Raw genomic sequence first — 17,110 nt, 5'->3', positions numbered from 1 at the left:
TATAAAAAAACTCATGGTGATGATAATCATCATATTTAGGATAATTGTTACCTCTGGGTATTGGGAAATGAAATGTGACTAGAGGGAGAGGTACTTTAAACTTTAAATTATATTGGAAATGTTTTATTTCCGAAGTTGAATAATGAGTATACAAGTCTTCACTCTATTATTTTTATAGCTTTTTTGTCTGAAATTTTGTAATACATTAAAAACAAAACAAAGTGAAAATCTCAGTTTTCTCCCCAATGAGATTGCTGACAATTTCCCCAGCCATGTGAGGATGAGAGTCCCACTTTCAATCTAGAAGATTTCAGATTCCCCAGTCATTGTAATGTTTTCTAACTATATAGGAGTGGAGGCTTTTAGTACTTACATAAGAGAGCTAGATCAACATGTGAATCTACTCAGATTATCTAGCTGGTTTATTATAAGTTAGTAGTTTTCTTTTAATGCATATCTAATGTACAAAGCAGGGACGAGTGTGACGCACTAGATCGTACTCCAGCAGGCTGGTTACACTACTTGGAGATTCTTCCCCTTGCAAGGTGATTAAAATCATGTTTGTCTTCTGCTGCTTTCAGCCCACATCCCACTGCATCTTGCAGTAACTTCTCTTTTAAACTGCACCCCATATACCTCTCCTTCATGCCGGTTATATTTATATGTATTTGTGTGATTATTTTATCAATGTCTGCTCCCAGACAGGATCTCAAGCTCCAAAAAGGCCAAGACTGTCAGTTTTGCTCATTGTTGTATTCCCAGAGCTTAGTAAAGTGTCTGCTATGGGACAAGTGTTCAGTATATATTGGCTGAATGGATTGAATAAAATATGATCGCATCACTTTTATTTTTTCTCACCATAGCCTACTAACATCAAGACCTTCTCAAATTTTCCCCAGTGACATGACAAAATGGTTTGGTGTCTTCCTTTCCACCAAATCCCTCTGCTGTATTTTTCTTGATTTTCTTATCACTACTTGATTATTTTATTTTAGACTTCCCAAAACTAAAGCCTGACTTGGGTACAGATGATACCAGGAAACATGAGGAAACATGGGAAGAGTGAGATGGCAAAGAGAAAGAGCCAATGAAGGAGACTGGAGCAAGATCCAGACCTAAAGGACAAGCGTCTGAAGTTCGTACCCTCAGCTGACTGCTGGCCTTCATTCCTTGCTGTAGCTTGAAGGGGAGAATTGGGTAGGGTACTGGAAATTAAGTGGGTCAAGTCAGGCGGCCACTATCTCCTTTCTCCTGTAGGTTCTGGGGACATAGTGGGCATAGGGGTTGAGATCTCAGCTATAGAGTCAGTAGTCAGATGTGGTTCAGAGAGACCTAGGTTTGAACTCTGCCTCCCCTGCTGCACTAGTTGGGGCACTTTGGGCTGCAGTAATGGGATATCTGACACTGACAAACTTGAAAAATAAGGAAATGTATTGACGTAACTGACTCTGACAAGCTTAAACAATAAGGAAATGTACTGATGTAACTAGACATTCAAGGTAGGATGGCCTTCAGGGTTGGCTTAGTCCAGTGACTCTGTCTCTTTGTTCTCCACATTTCCCTCTCTCTTGAAGTCCATGTGCTTTCCTCTGTCTGTTTTGTCACCAGACTGGTGTCCCCCTTGGTGACTATGCATGCACATTGTCTTCCGCAACACCAGCCTTTTTTCTTTTCTGGGAAAGCTCAGATTTTGTCAAGCACTTATCTTTCTATATAATCAGGGAAATTTGATCCTCCACAGCCTCAAGGGAAATATTAATTAGTCAAACTAAACATGGTAATTCTATTCTTCTTGCCAGAGATTGGTTTAGTCATGGGCATGTGATGCAACCATGGCCAATGAGAAATAGGGAATCTCCCTGTGAAACCCAGAACCATGGCAGCCATCACAAGGGGACAAATATCAAGTCAGCATGCTAAGCATGGAGAAGAAAGGTAGAAAAAATGTGGTTCTTTTCAGGACATTGCTTAGCCACAAAATTACCTCAAAGCTCCCTACCTACCTATCTTTAGGCTTCTGTTCATGAAACAGCAAATTTTCCTAATTTGTAAGCCAGTCTTAATTAGGTAACTTATTTGCTGCTAAAAATCATCCTGATACCATGTCAGAAACTTCTTGTAGTTCCAAGCTGTGTGTCTGCAAATCACCATGATCAAAGACAGAGTGGGCATCTCGTACAAGGGCTGTCTTTTATTAGGAGAATATTTTTCAGGAACCCCAAGTCAACTTCCTGTTGTGTCTCATTGGCCCAAATTGTATCATATTCCTATTCCTGAAGCAATCATGTTTGAAGAAATGCCATGTGCTTATTGTCATAGGCCTGGAACCAATTACTGTGTCAGGGGGATGGGCTTATCTTTAGATGCATCAGGAGCTTTTCCTGAAGTGCAGGCTGAATACAATGGAGAACTATTAGAAAGAGGACAGTGAGGATGGATGTTGAGCAATCCAACAATGTTTTCTCCCCAGACCACTTTCAAATGGCATCTGTAAAATGGAGATAATAATTGTGCCATCTTCACAGGGTTGCTGTGCCTTAAAAGAAGTAACACTCTGCCTGGCATTTAGTAAAGTACTCAACAAGTGTTTGTTATTATTGCTGCTAATGATATTCAGAAACCCTAACCCCTTGCCGAGTCCTTTGGCATACAGCTAGTACTCAGCCCATGGTTTTATCCCATCTTATAGTTCAGCAATTTTAATAGCAAAGAACAGAGAGTCACTGATGGGGCATTTCTTAAGAAAAAGGGCAGTCAGATAAAGGATACAGATAAATTGAAAAGTTATGCCTCTCTTTCCATCGTGTTCCTGCTTTAACAATACTAATTCTCCTTGCGGCATTTCAAATGCCTCTTACTGAATGAAGGGAAGGACACAAACAGGGGAGAGCAGGGAACTCTCTAATGGCTTACATACCCATGCATTGAGTGACCCAGCTATCGGAAATGGTGGGGGGCTACTGGTGTTGGAGGGAGGGAGCTAATGGTCTTGGAGGGTCAGTTGAAAGTGGTAGGTCAGGACTGGGCATTTCATTTAATTAAACCTGGACTTACACAGCTTTGCAATCAATGTTATTTGAAGTTGCAGTTATATTGAAGTTGTATTGAATTCTACACTCAATTTAGAACCATGCAATTCCATAGAGTGGTCCACATTAAATCTCATCTGTGATGTTTTTATTGGGCCGGAGTTGCTCAGCTAGATCTGCTCCTGGAGTCCTTGGAAAGGTGTGTCCATTGTATATAAGCACTTAAAGTCATTTACTGAATATTTGCTGCTACATTACGGAGGGATTGATAGTGGAAGGGATAGTTACATGATGAAACTAATTTTACTTCTGTAGCTTATTGGGAACCGGCTTCCTTCAGTTTACAACACATCTCAAATTTGGCGTATGAGGGGGTTAATAAGCTTAAAACTTTTCAGGCTGGAAATACTAAAAAAAAAATTTAAATTATAAGAATACATCTTCATCTTAAGAATTTAGAAAATACAGAGAATAAAAAATAAAAAATTGAAATTTTCACGAGTGCCACTAAAACTTTTATCTTAGAAAAATCTGTTGTGTGTATAGAAGCCAAGATGTTTAAAAATATTTTAAGCTGTTTAAAATGTTTATTTCAGTATATATTTAAGATAAAGTATATATATGTATAGCTTTATATATTTTACAAATATTTTAAAGAACATATATCTTTAAGATATGTAGGTGTGTATATGTATATAAATCTCATAAAATATGTTAAAACAGTTTGGCTTTTATTTATATTTGGTTGAGTCAGACAGACTTAATCTCTTCTTATTAGATATTAGATTTTTATAAGCACGACATTGTTTTCCACAAAGAAATTGTTTTGAATTTTACTTATACATAGTTATCTAAATCTAAATGACCAAGTTGTATGTCTTTTATGCAAAGATATTAAACCTAAGGAAAATGAATTTCCTTGCAGTGGGGTTTCTGTTAAGTTGATAGTACTTGTTTTTACTTTGAATACCTACTTGGTTTGAAAGGGAGTACTCCTTCGGTTTTGCCTTGCGTTGTTTGATGTTGAATTGGAGAATAGCTTGCCTGGGGCCTTCCCAAACCCACATTGAAATCATTTCCTCGTCTGGTGATTTCACGTCAGAAAAGTTCTGTGAACTTGTATCACGTTTGCTCCCTGGCGCCATGTTACTGTGCTTTCTGGGGAGCTCCTGTAAACATCCATTTATGAGCATAAGCTTGGTAAATTGATTGCGGAGAATTCCCTTCATACATATAGAGGAAATACTTTTCAACACGATATACCTCTTCAGTCTAACACTGCCAAGAATATAAAACTCCAAATCCCTAGCCTGTGTAAATGTGTAATTATCTGTGAAACTGGATTTTTTTTTTTGAGTCAAAACACAGAGTTTGGTCCCCATCACCTGTAGGTAATTAGCTGGGATCACAGGGTGCATCTGGCCATCCTTTTAGAAATCAGCCTCTGTTGTGCAGAACAAATAAGGTTTCTGAGCCTGGAAACAACCCCCCACTAACCTTGGTGAAATAGCAGTAGCGCTCACAGCAGCTCTGCTTTGATTAAAAATTAATGGTGATGTGGGCACTGGGAATTAATTATGAGCTGTGAAATCTATGTCTGATACATTTAAGGAAAAATGAAAACTATGACTGCTCAAAATAGACTATTTTCCCTGCATTTGGGATGTTTCCTTCATATAAAAAAAGGTTTAATTGATTTCAATAGCTTCTTTTTGCTCTTTTTATTAAAGAACAAACAATGCTAACTGTGTGTTTTGCTCTTCTATGGTTAAAAAAAGAAACTCAAAGAGTATTTCCTTCCAAATAATTCTTTCTAATAAAACTGGTAATGCATTCTTAATTTTGTTGGCAATTGGAGTATGAGCATGTTTCTATCTTATTGAAGGCTTAGAACAATGGCAGAGAAGTCAGAAGAGGTTTGTTATTTTCTACTCTGTTATTTGTTTAATATTTGTTTCAGTTAATTATTTGAAGTACATGAAATATGTTTCCATGAAATATTTCAGCATGAAGGAACAGATGCTTGGGAAGATAAAAAACAATGCTTTTACCTTGGGAACTTTTTCTCCCATTTTTCATGATTTGGTTTTTGGTACTTTTCCAAGGTATTCTAGGTGCTTAATGAGGTCTGGAAGGGGTGAGATGACAGGCTTATAGGAAGGGCTAAGTTTTACAAATGGCTTCCTTCAGGATTTGCCCTCAAGATTTCACTGCCCTTTGTCTTAAAAGCAAAAGTTCCCTGTAAGGTACTTATGTCCTGGAATAAGTGTGGGGTACATTGTTCCCTCCATCCCCTCCTCTCTTCCTCCCACCTGCCTTCCTCCCTTCCTTCTCTTTCCCCCCTTCTTTCTTCCTTCCTTCCTTCTTCCCTCCTTCTCTCATTTCTCCCTTTTTCCTTCCCTCTTTCTGTTCTCTTTCCTTCTCCTTCATTTATTCATTCAATCATTTTTCATCCCCCATTATTGGTTACCTTCTAGAGGCTCACTACACTTGATTATCTGTGGGAGGTGATCAGATAAAACAAAGCCCTAACTCAGCCCTTATTTAATCTTCCTAACAACCCTAGGGTTATTATTATTCTTTTCCCACTTAAAAAATTGAGGCTGAGAGACCTTGAGTCCTTGCTTGCCTAAGGTCACTGAGCTAATAAATGATGTCAGGTTCTTTCTTCTGTCTTTGCCTCCCTTGGAGTAAGACCTCTTCCTATGTGTCAGAGATGGCTCTGAACCCAGATCTGTCAGTTTCCATAATGTAAGCTCATTATGCTACGCTATTCTGCATTCACACACAGGGATGGAAAAATGTGAGGAAGAGGAAGTATTGGCTGATTTAAATAGAATCAACTAAAGCTTAGATGAATTCATGGATGATAAAACCTTTGGGAAATCTATGTAAGAATGAGTACCATTTATTGAGTGCTGTTAGGTCCAGGAAATTTTTACGTTTGTTATCTCCAATTCTTACAGCAATCCTACAAAGTCTGCCCCATTTACAAATGGAAAACTGTGGCTTAGTTTAGAAAGATTCTCTTGCTGAAAATCACAGTCTAGTAAGAGGTTGGGGATTTGAATAGATGTCTGACTGACTTAGGTTCTTTTCACGACACCACCTGATCTTTGGAGGATGAAGTCAAAAGGGCAACATGGTATCACCGAGAAGAATCAACTAGGCACTCTCATCCATGTTCTCTTACCAGGAACTCCGTGTATGCCAGGCACTGTGCCAATGCCCTGAGCTACAGTGACTGAGAACAGGCAGACACGTTCTTCCTTCATAAAAACCTACTTTCTGGTCCTTCTAATACTGAAGCCACAGCTGTTTTTAGTTCACAGCCTATGAGAGCATTTCTTATACACTTATCTATTTTGACTAAAATTGGTGCATCATAGGGCCATATTTCTGAAAATGTTAATTAGGAGGTCAGTTTTCTGTTTCCATTAAGGGCAAGTGTCTTGTGAAGAGAAGAAAGAATAAAGGTTCACTGTTTATATAACACGGCCACACTCACCATCACATTAACCATGGAAAGAAAGTCAGCTTTGTTGTGGAGTTTTGGGTTTAAGTGTTTAGAACCCTCTAGTTAAAAAGTCTCTTTGAAGTTGTCATGATTACATTTTGTTCACAAAGGTAAAACAGTAGAGGAAGTGACCTAAAGAAATAACAATAAAGACAACAGCTAACGTTCACCAAATGCCCACTGCATGCTGGGCACTCTGCCACATGCCTACACATATAATTCAATGTAATCCTCACAGAAACTCTAGAAGGAGATAACTCTATAGCCCCTATTTCACAAAGGAGACTGAGCCACAGAGAAGTTAAGTAATATGCCCAAGGTCACACAGAAGAATGGGGATTTGAACCTAGGCAGTTGGTGATCCAGTTTGATTAAATTCACTTAACAACTGCTCATCTGTTCCTTTTTTTAGCTCATGTAAACACAGTATAGCACTCATTTCACTTAATTCAACAGTAGTTTTGCTCCAAGCCCTCTAAAGTATTATAATTATTCACTGTTGTCACCAGACATTTATTTAGCACCAACCACATGCCAGACCTCATTCTAGGTGGCCAACCTACGCAGGGTTTGGCAACAGCTAAGGTAATGTTTATCTTCCAAGGTTTTTTATTTAGTTCCCCTCAATGCTCTATCTCCTCATAGTCTTTCTGCAGAAAACAAGTTCTCTGCAGAATACCAATGAGTTATTTCTTTCTATTCTTTTGTGTAAGACATAATTCAGACTATGGAAAGTGCTGATTTCATAAACCTAAGTTTAGATGAGGTAACACAAACATGTGGGATTCATTCAGGTTCAAGTTTTTACAGCTTTCTAAAATCCATGAGCCCTTGTGTGTGTCTTGCATTAAAATATTTATTTATTTATTGCAAGATGATCTGGAGGTGAGGTAAGAGTTGAGGTCACAGGAAGCAAAGATCCATGCAAATGCAGTGCAATGCACTGACTTTTATGGTTATGGGCAATCAGATAGTGGTTAAGCAAGGACCACTACAGCACCCCACCTCCGGCAGCGGGGAGCTGGGGCTGTTTTCAGGCTGCTCCTTGCTGCTTTGATGTGCTGTGTCTGCATGTCATTCCCCAGCACTGATCTCCAGCGTTTCATTGTCAGCCACGACCCTGGCACCCTGCTGCCTCTCACTTCCAACCCACGGCCAGCCCCAGGCGGACTGTTTAAAAAAAATAAGCCTGTCTTGCTTCTCTGCAGATGGAATGTTTTACGTGAGAAATAGTCCAGCTGAGTCTTTGCTCCACAGTTTGAATAAGAATGAACTGGTCTTTGGTTTAGTAGGGATGCGGGTCAGGAATGTGCGCTGCTGTCAGAAGAAGTGGCAGTTAGTGGTGGGAGTTTGAACTCTCGGTTTTAGGCTGACACAATATGGTCTGGTAGTGTTAAGTGTTGATTCTAGAGTTAGACACAAGTTCAAGTCCTTATGTTGCTACTCACTAGCCCCCTCTTTGAGTTTCAGTTTCCTCTTCCCTGAACTCAAAAGTTGGTGCAAGAAGCAAAAGGCATAATGCACGCACAGTGTTTAGCATATTGCCTAATTCATGTTGAGTGCTCAGTTAATGTTATTTATGACTGTTGTTATTTTGGTCTTTATTTCATGGAGAAGAAAAAGGCATCCTACTTCTGTTTTTAAATCTTCCCCAGAAGCCTGGTCACCAATGTCCTACAAAACAGCTAAGAGCGTTTTAACCCATTTCCGGTGGAGCTATGTGATGATCCTTTGCCGTGTAAGCGTGAGGCCCTTGGACTAACAGATGACTCTCTCAGGGAAGCTTCCGCTGACCAGCTCATTGTGAGTTTCAACACCCCTCTTCTCTATCTTCTGTATCCTTACTCACTTTTGACTGTTTGGTCTATCTATTGCTGGGACAAGTGTCTTTTAAAGATTATATTGTGATGGTAGATTTTTAAATTGCTCCTCATAATTTTGTCAGTTTTTACTTTAATGCTTTGTGGTTATTTTGTTAGGATCATTGAAATTCATATTTATTTTACTATCTTGGTGTAATTTGCTTTTTATCATTATGTAAAGTCCTTCTTTAACCTTAATAGTACTTTCTGACTTAAATTTTCTTTTGCCTGAAATTAATGTGGAAGCATCAGTTTCCTATTCTGTACAATGGAATATTACTCAGCAATAAAAAGGAATGAACTCATGATAGACATGACATGGATGAATCTCAAATGCATTAAGTTGAGTGAAAGAAACCAGACACAACAATTACATGCAGTATAATTCCATTAAAAAAACTCTAGAAGAAAATGAGTCTAGTTTATAATGACAGAAAGCAGATTAGTGGTTGCTAGGGGGCAAGAGTGGGGTGGAAGAATTAGCTGGGAAGGGGCACAAGGAAACCTTTCAAGATGAGAGAAATGCTCTGTACCTTGCTTGTGGTAGTGGTTACAAGGCAATATTTGTTAAAATTCATCACACTATACAACCATGTGTCACTTAATGATGAGGATATAGTTTAAGTAATGTGTTGTTAGGTGATTTGGCCATTGTGCAAATGTCACAGAGTATACTTACACAAACCTAGGTGGTATTGCCTCCTACATACCTAGGCTATATGGTGTTAATCTTATGGGACCACCATTGTGTATGCGGTCTGTCGTTGACTGAAACATTGTTATGCGGTGCATGACTGTACTCTTAAAACGGATGCACTTGATTGTACATAAAATATGTTGAAAAAAGGTGAGTAACAAAAAACAATCTGACTCAATGATTTCTGTTTTTCATAGCAAGAGCTATTTTGCCCTCATCATGAATGATAGTACAGTACCACACAAATTTTTGGGTGATGGTTCTTTTCCCTCATGCTTTAAGTATATCCTTCTTTTTTTTTTTTTTTCTGCTTTTTATCCCCAAGCCCTCCCCATAGTACATAGTTGTATGTTTTACTTGTGGGTCCTTCTAGTTGTGGTGTGTGGGACGCCGCCTCAGTGTGGCCTGACATGTGGCACTATGTCTGCGCCCAGGATCTGAACCAGCCAAACCCTGGGCCACCAAAGCAGAGTGCGCAAACTTAGCCACTTGGCCATGGGGCCAGCCCATAAGTATATTATTCTATTATTTACCTTTCTTTGCTGAGGAGAACTCAGTCCAATTGCTAATGGGTCTTGCTTTCCTCCTCCAGTAGCTTTGAAGATTACTTTTTGTTATGGATATTGTGCATTTTCACTAAGAAGTGCATTCTTGTGGACTTGTTTTTATTTTTCCTGCTTGAGATTTGCAGTGATCCATAAATCTGACAACTTACTTCTTTCTTCAATTCAGGAAACTTCTCAGCCGTGATCTCTTTGGATATGGGTTCTTCATCCTCTCCAATCTTTCCTCCTGGAATTCCTATTAGATATATGTTAGACTTTCTTATTCTAACTTTCTAGTTTCCTAATAGCCCTTTCATATTTCACATTTTCAATACTTATAGCTCTTTGTGCTACACTTATGCTAGAATAATTTCCTTAGGTCTATCTTCCATTTCATTAATTTGTTTTTCACCTGTTGAAGATTTTTATTTCAATGAATGTATTTTTCACTGTTAAAATTTCAATTTAATACTTTTCAAACATGCTTGCCGTTTATACTGTCCAGTTCTTGCCTTATGTCTTCTGCTTCTGCCTTTAGCTCTTTGCACATTTTAAGTGTATTTATTTCTGTCTCCTTCGTTTTCTTCCTTTATCCCAGGTCACGCTGTGCTAATTCCACTCTCTGGTGTGTCTACATCCTGTTTCCCTATGTGGTTTGTCATTTTTGATCACAAGTTCACTTTTAGCAGCGTTTGTTTTCCATGTGATTCTCGCAGGCCTGGGTCATGGTGGTGGTTTTGAGTTTCCCTCTGCGAGCTCCCTAGAGGTTTCGTAGGTCCCGGCCTATTTTTGTGTTAAACTTCTATGGTAGATTGTGTTTCCAGAGAAGAACACAGCAACAGCTCCCCTCCCACAAGCTCTTCTACCATGTGTTCTTGCCATTCTGCCATCAAGAGGTGGAGTTTATTTCCCCTTCCCCTCAGCTGAGCTGCCCCATGACCAGCTTTGACTAGTAGAATGTGGTAGAAGTGAAACCGTGTAACTTCCGTGACTGGGCCTTAAGAAAGTCCCAACTTTCACCTTCACTACTTGGAATTCTCCCTTTTAGAGGCCAATCGTCACGTTAGAAGCCTGACTACCTTGCCACCACCGTGATGTGAAGAAGCCCACACGATCTACTTATGGAGGGAGAGGCCAAGTGGAGAAGCACCACAGCAATCAAACACGTGAGTGGAGATTTCTTGGACCTTCAGCCTCACTCAGCCCAGTTGACCCATGAGCTGAATGCAGGCGAACAAATGACTCCAGCCTAAGTGGAGCAGAAGAACCATCTGGTCAAGCTCAACCTGAATCCCTGACTAACAGATCGCTAGCAAATAATTTGAATACACCACACAGATTCTGATTCCTACAGTTGACTTTTTTCCACTCATGGTGCAGGGAGATGGCAGGCTGTCTTATCACTTCCCTAGTCTAGTGGGTACAAGTTCATCTTTCATTGGGGTCCTTTTGTGTCAGATCAGTTCACTACGACTGGAAATGTATCCTCACTCATTAGGACCCAGCTCAGTTCTTAGGTCCTCTGATGCAAATTTCTCTGATCATCATGAGGAAGAATGAATAAGTATTTCCTCTCTCCTGCTACCCCTCTATTCACAACATGTAATGGTTTCCAATTTTTTTGTGAAATGAGATTTTACCTTTTAGTTTAAGATACTTTTATCTAAGGAAAATTCTGCCTTTGCTATCTCACTGGTCCTCTTCACATATGTGTGTCTCAGTCACACTGAACTACTTCCTCCTCCTGTACATACCCCACTCCACACTCAGTCAGCAGGGTTTTGCTCACATTGTCCTCTTCGTATGAATCACCCAAGCCTCTGGTGCCCATATTTAGATCTAACCAATATTTCTGGCCCTGCTAAAGTCTTCTTCTGCCATAAAGCCTTTTTTGATAGCTCAACTGTAATCTCTCTTTCCCTTGAAGACCAATATTTTTAGCCTGTAAGTGTCTTGTGACTTTTACCTTCTCAAGACTTTAAAGCATAGTGGTATAGAGCAGAAGCTAGCAAATTACAGCTTGCCAGACATCCAGCCCAATGCCTATTTTCTTTTTTTTTTGCTTGAGGAAGATTAGCTTTGAGTTAACATCCATGCCAGTTCTCCTCTATTTTGTATATGGGATGCCTCTACAGCATGGCTGATGAGTAGAGTATGTCTGTGCCTGGGATCTGAACCTACGAACCCAGGCCAGCAAAGCAGAGTGCAGAACTTTAACCACTCAGCCACGGGGCTAGCACCTCATTGCCTATTTTTGCAAATAAAGTTTTATTGGAACACAGTCATATTCCTTCATTGATATATTTCCTGTGGTTCCTTTTGCACTATAATGGCAGAGTTGATTAGTTGCGACAGAGGCCATATGGCTCACAAAGCCTAAAATATTTACTATCTGGCCCTTTACAGAAAAATTTTGTGAATCTCTGGTTTAGAGCATGGGAGTTGGACTTTGTATCTCTCCTTAACATTTACCAGCTGTTTGATCCACTGGCTTGTTGTGAAGGTCAAATGAAAGGATAGGAATGGACTATTTTGGAAGCTTTAAAGCATGAATATAGACTATTTCTATTGCTGTTACTTTTGCCCTAATTTATAATACGTAATGATTTATCTCTAACTGAATAAACAGTTCTCATAAAGAAATGGAAAGAAATTAGAAGCAGCATGCTGTTATGTTAGATATTATTACATTCTTTTTGTAAAGGTGTATAGATATGTGTGCCCATGTGAGGCGCTGTAGACATGAGCTTCACTAGGCAAAGACTGAGAGTAAGCTTAGAAAAATAGAGAAAAATTTCCCTTTGTGAGCATGTGGAACATTATGGCTGCAAACAGACAAGGGTTGGTGTGGACCAGCACATCTTTGGTTGTTTGCGCAAAATGTCTGTCTTAAGATGACACTTAGAAAGTGAGGAAGTTGACATTGCCATTTCTAGTCATGAAACGATCTCTCAGCTTTTGTGTTTTTGCAGAGCCAGATTTGGGAAAACAGAATGTCAAAGATGCTTTATGAGTATGGATAAAATAAGTGAAAAGCCGCTGTTAAAAAAAACAACAAAAAACCAGGCTGACTACACACTGACAGCTCAGAGTTGCTGGTAAAGGGAGCCCGTTTTCTAACCAAATCTCCCAGCCACTGGTATTTTAAAAGAAGAAATGTATGCTCCATCAGGAAATTTTGTTTCCTTTTCCCTTCTGGGACGTTATTAAATTTTCTTCTAGGAAGGAGAAATTGTAAGCTACAAATTGTTGTCTCCACTGTGTGTGCTGTGAAGACAGAGGGTGCTGGGCATGTTTAAGGAGCCCGCATTCTGCAGAGCCTCATGGCCTCTTTAATTAGAGAGAGGCTGTCAGGGAAGATGGACAATGTTCCCTTTGTTAGAGCAACACAGCGTCTTTCAAAATCATATTTGTTTTTAAACTCAGTGTATTTGCACACAACCATGATGAGAAACACAGTTTAGAGGATGCATAAGAATTTGAATAGGAGACATTTGCTTTAAAAAACATAACAAATAGTGACACCAGCTTTGAAAACCAGGAGTCGCAAGGAGAGTGCTGTAAAAAGTTCACTCCAACTTTGAAATTTGCTGGTAAACGAATTGTATCGGCTTGAGGGGAACCATAACACACGTGGATACTTTGGATATGAAACTGGAGTCGAAGCTGTTCTCTTCTGACAGGAGAAGTAAATTTTATGACAATGGATTCTGAGTTGCTTTTTTTTTCTTTCTTAGGCATCTTTAATTCTAAGTGCATTCACGCAACAGTAAAATGATATGGATTGTGAAAACTTTTCAACTTCTTCAAATTTCATTGACTCGGGCAAGAATATTAAGAGGGCGTGTTGTTTCCAAGTATCTTAGGAAAACCACATCATCCAAGAAATTCTATTTTCTAGGACAAATGGTCTGGTGTGGCCATTCAATAGTAGATTGATAGCTTAATGGAATACTTCCTTTAAGACAAGTTACCTAGGGGTCAGAACCAGCTGTTGAATTCTGCCCAGGTCTCCGTGCAAAGTCTTTTCTTGTGTTTATTTTTCCCAATGTGGTTTTATTATATGCAATGCTTGATTATCCAATAGGCAAACTGTACATATCTAAAAGCACTGGCAAAATAGGGGCACCAAAAAAGAAACAATTTGAGGTGAGCAAGAAGTTGATAATGTATGTGTGTATATATGTGTGTGTGTGTGTTTGTGTGTGTGTATGCATATGTATGTATGTATTTATATTTCTTCTTCTTATATATGTTATATATAATATACGTACGTATATACATATTTAAAACATCAAGGTAATTTCCATAAGAAAAACAAGCATGTGCTTTGTTGGACTTCCTTATAGTTAGTTTGCATGTTAGTAGGGTTTCTATGATGAATTAGATATTAAGGGAGGGGACACCTTAACATTTTTCAGTCAGGGCTTGATTACACATCTTGCATCATACTAGGCCTTTCCAAGGAATCAAAGAAAGAGCAGACGCAGCCCCTTCCCACAAGGACCTGTGACTTACTCGCACACAAGCCACGTACCCAGGAAACAATGAGAGACCTAACCAGGACATCATGTAATTATAATTGTGTTTGTTTGATGTTTCATTTGGTTGGATTATGTTGTTAAAGCTCATGTTGACAGAGTCCTTTATTAAATTGTTAAATACTCATTTGTTCAAAATACGGGTAATTTGCGGTTACTGATTAAATATCGTGAGAGATAACCCGCCACACCACAGGCAGATGATCAGAGAGCATCGCTCCACAGTTGATTTGCCCAGCTGTAACCCAATAGACTAAGGACTATGGGAATAATTTACATGGGAACTCAACTAGCTGGAAACTTCAGATAATTGAATTTTTCCCCTTGCACTTTGATGAAAAAGAAGCAATGCTAAGATAGTAACCAATGAAAGGAATTTTTTGAGTTCCTGAGCATGGTTTTGGATCAGTATTTATTAAGCCCAACTTCCCAGCCTATGTCCATCTATAGTTCTGCTTAGTGAAAACTATTTTTGCTAAGAATGACCCTGGGAAATATCAGCCTTTAAAGAAATATTCGTTATTTTGCAATACTGCTCTTATAAAGCAGACAAGCACATTCAGAAACATTTTTTAACCACAAGAACTGAAGCAAAAGAGTTTTCTATATGACTCTTAGATCATTTTATTGAAAGCACAGTTTATTTATTTGGCCCTATTCCACCATTGCCGTAATTAAATTTTGATGTGTCTGGAGATCTGCTCTGTGGTCTGACATCCTTCTCAGGGTCTCTAAGGATGGCAAAATCTCTAAACAGGCCTATCAAAGAGATCCATCAACAAAACTCACCATACATAGAAGAATGTCCTAACTGCCAAGTGAATCAGGGTTAGAGCGAAGGCCACTGGAGTTTGGAGGAGGAATTGATGCTGCCAGAGCTGTAAGGCCGGGAGCTGTGCCTGTCTTCTTCAGGGCTCCATGAATTTTTTGAACAAATATGTCCTGTTAGGATGGTCAACATATAGATTGTAGCCTTTGAATTAGGCATTTAAAGATAAATTAAATTTTGACTGCTGAAGAGGAAAGGGAAGACCACCCAAGTGGAGGAATACCATGTGAAAAAAATGCAGAGGTGGAAGGAAAAGTGGGGGTGAGGAGTGGGATAAAAACCGCGTAGAGTTAAAGTCATTTAGTAGATTGTCCATAAGTCTTATCTCATGCTCAGGCTGGGTGATGGTTTTAGAGAGATATCGTTTTGTATTTGTGTTTTTATTCTTCCACATTCTGTTCTTAACTGCCACCTTCTCCCACCTAACACATGCACATTTTGGATTAGGAGAAGGAGCATTGCTTATTTCTAGGGTCAGCGTGGGTTTTAGCCTTAAAACATCCTGAACGTGAATGATAACTGAGCATGTCCACCCTGAGGTGCAGAGCTGAAAGAAGGCTTTGCAGGACTCCAGAAGTATTTAACTTGACAGCATGTCTTTGCTTTCATTCAAGATAAACTCTTGGTTAAATCTCATTATTTTGCTATTCCTAATCCATGAAGGAGTCACTTGTGTGCTGACTGTTAGCATGGCTGGGCTGGTGCACGAGGCGTCAGGGTCGCTACCCTGCAGAAATGCCATCCCAAATGCATCATTTTGCTAAGTGTCCCTGCTCAACGCCAACACTGATTTGCCTCATGAATACGCATGCTTCCTAAAAATTACCCTTCGGCTGACCCCACAGCACGCCGCACATTACATGTTTAGTGATGTCACTCCCATCTCCCGGTTGCAGACAAGAGACGCCTGAGAAGAGGAGGAAGTTTACCATTGAGGGGAAGTGGAAAGTGTTTATTTTATGTCTCTCACCACAGGCTCCATGCCAGACACACATTTCAGGCCCCAGTGCACTGAACAAGCAGACACACGTGGATGCTGGAGCGGGAGTGTGGAGAGTCTAAGAGGAATGCGGGACCAGAAAGAGACTGGGAGGTCAGAGTTCTGTGTGAGGGAAGAGCTTTAATTTGTTGCAAGGAGAATGTCGGGTTTCTCATAAAGGAGGATTTGGGAAAGATTAGAAGTACTGGAGCTGAGGGTTCCCAAAGAATGTTGTAAAATTTCCTTTTCAAATACGATGGGTCCTCTCCTTTCCGAGATGGATTAAGTTAGCACTGTCTTGCTTGAAAACAGGGTTAATTCAGATGCCCACCTCAGACGTCATTAACATTTGTGCAGCAGCCAGGTCTGTGTGACAGCTTCATATCATTCAAAAATAGATGGAGCAATTGTGCAAACAAAGGGCCCCCTACACTTATGTTCTCTAATTCCTTCTAGGGTTTGGCATGTGAATATTTGGGTTGCTTGAAAATAAGAAGGAAAAAAAAAGAAGTGTAATTTAGAAGGAAAAAAAAACCTGTTTGTTATATGAGCACCTTGAATGTTTAACAGAGCATTGGTTACTCATCAGTAATTCATCACCATTCTCTACTTAGCTAAAGCTTTAGTAATATTTTATGTAATCACTGGCCAAGAGAAAGATCAGAAGTGTGCGTGCATGCACGCGTGCATACGTGTGTGTGTATATGTGTAGCAGAAGAAAACAGAAAGAAAATTAAATAAAAAACATTTTTGAAGTCAATGGGTAAATATTTAATTTAAAGCATAGAGCATCTTGATGGAATATGGTCTGCGGCTGGAGGAGAAATAAATATTTTGAACCTGTGTATATTTTACAATTATTTATTATCGATATTATTTTTACAAACTCCGCTTTCCAAAAAATTGTTTGAGGCAGTTCACATTCATTCAACAAACACTACCGAATGCCTCATATGCTTTTCCAGTTACCTAAATTTGTTGAAAATAGGTACAGAGTACCACATCAGTCAGAATTCCTAACGGCACGTCCAGAGAATGGAATTCTTTGTAGGAGACAATTCTCATTTGGCCTCTTAACTTTCTGTATATCTTGCAAATGGAGGTAGAGAAT

The 17,110-nt window shown here is 39.4% G+C and overlaps 1 long non-coding RNA gene across 8 annotated transcripts in view; it reads left to right on the top strand.

Moving 5' to 3' along the window:
* Positions 1 to 16,846, top strand: part of LOC103549425 (uncharacterized) — a 148,091-nt gene extending 131,245 nt beyond the window's left edge. For 5 of the 8 annotated variants that reach the window (XR_544533.2, XR_011532318.1, XR_011532317.1 and 2 more), the window contains 2 exons: positions 8,164 to 8,349; positions 10,699 to 16,846. This is a non-coding gene — a long non-coding RNA (uncharacterized lncRNA). Of the gene's footprint in view, positions 1 to 8,160; positions 8,350 to 10,698 lie in introns of all 8 variants that reach the window. The other 3 variants (XR_011532319.1, XR_011532320.1, XR_011532322.1) reach the window with 1 other exon arrangement.
* Positions 16,847 to 17,110: the final 264 nt, after the last annotated feature.

The sequence above is a fragment of the Equus przewalskii genome, chromosome 24 (genome assembly GCF_037783145.1).
Source record: "Equus przewalskii isolate Varuska chromosome 24, EquPr2, whole genome shotgun sequence".
NCBI lineage: Eukaryota > Metazoa > Chordata > Mammalia > Perissodactyla > Equidae > Equus > Equus przewalskii.
The sequence above is the reverse complement of the archived record's forward strand: the minus strand, read 5'-3'. Positions and strand labels throughout refer to the sequence as shown.